Source organism: Euprymna scolopes, chromosome 10 (assembly GCF_053919585.1).
Source record: "Euprymna scolopes isolate OS-2025 chromosome 10, ASM5391958v1, whole genome shotgun sequence".
Lineage (NCBI taxonomy): Eukaryota > Metazoa > Mollusca > Cephalopoda > Sepiida > Sepiolidae > Euprymna > Euprymna scolopes.
This window is the reverse complement of record NC_136491.1, coordinates 121,788,813-121,790,502: the sequence shown is the minus strand read 5'-3', so window position 1 is coordinate 121,790,502 and position 1,690 is coordinate 121,788,813.

Below are 1,690 nucleotides of genomic sequence, written 5' to 3'. Positions count from 1 at the left end.
TAGAATATGCAGTCCCCAATATCTTAATGATGAATTTCAATATATTACGAATGTTTTAAGAAAACTACAGTATCCATCCTATTTCATTTCTTACGCAAAGAAAAAAGCTACGAAAATACACTATAACATAAACACACAGAAAAATAAAACAAATACCTCACTATTAAACAGATATCTTTTCATTCCCACCCACACCAAAACTACAAAAATCTACGACACTCTTAATAGACTTCGTTTTCACTTGATACAAACAACTTCCTCAACCATAAAACAGACATTAAAAACTACCAAGCACTCTCCCAAAACCCTCACATCCGATGCCGGTATATATTCCATCCCATGTAACAACTGTCAACAAGCGTACATAGGTGAAACACAGCGAAAATTGAATTAAGACTTAACGAGCACAGAAGAGATATAAGGAATGGTAACGCCCTAAATGCACTCTTTTGCCATTGTGCAGAACACGATCACTCATTTAATTTAGATCAAGCGAAAATTATTAAATACGTGATAGATAGAGCTAAAAGAAGACTTTTAGAATCAGCACTAATATTGAATACTAATACTATTACGCAAAGAAAAGGCTTCTACCATTTAACCCCTAACATAGGGAAAATAATAATCAAAGAACAAAATATCAAAACAGATCCTGGCTAACCGTTTTTCCTTAAATATTTCAACAAAATGAATAAGTTTACAGAAGAAGAAAAAAAAAACGTACATATTTATTTTAACGCATTTTTAAAAGTGTATATATAGACATCGAACAACCCAACCTTCCCATACGCACACATATGTTTGTCCTTCCCGACATGGGTAGGATTCAAAAACTGTCTTTTTCGCACGATCTATGACTTTTTCTTTTCTTACATTTTTATTTCAATTATCCTGAAGATGTCTTCTGAAATAAGGACGAAACGTTGATTATTTTAATAATTTCATTCGGGTTTTCTATTTTTCTCAAAACATAACGTCAACCACCGCTGGTATTTTTTCATTCCTTATACATATATATATATATATATATATATATATATATATATATATATATATATATATATATATATATGTATATATATATGTATATATATATATGTATATATATATATGTATATTTAAAAGAGTGTAGCCATCAACAATTGTGGGTTTTTTTTAAAGGTTTTTATCATATTTTTATTTAAAAATATTTTTATAACGCGTTTCGAGCTTAGGGTGTGCTCTCTTCAGATATTTTCGTAAAAAGTTTTTCTTTAAAATGGGAGTTTGTAGATATGCCTCCGTTGATATTAAATATGTTTTTCATAGTGATGCGATGCGTGTGTTCAGTGTTCAGACATTCTGTCTCCAACTGTAAGTTGTTCACATTGACCGGTCAAAGTTAGTTTCAAAGAGTGTTTTTTAGTCCATATGGTGAAGGTTTTTATGGCTTTTTTAGGGTTCTTTTTAAAGACTTTCTTTTAAAGACTTTCTTTTTTTCTTTGATGGCTACACTCTTTTAAATATACATTTTTTCTCTCGTTGGAACTACACAACCATCACTTTAAATATATATGTATATATATATATATGCATATATATATATATGCATATATATATATACATATATATAAAATAAAAATGAAAGTATAATCCTGTTATTTATCTCACTTACCTTAAAATTGTAAATAAAATTGGACATAAAATCAAT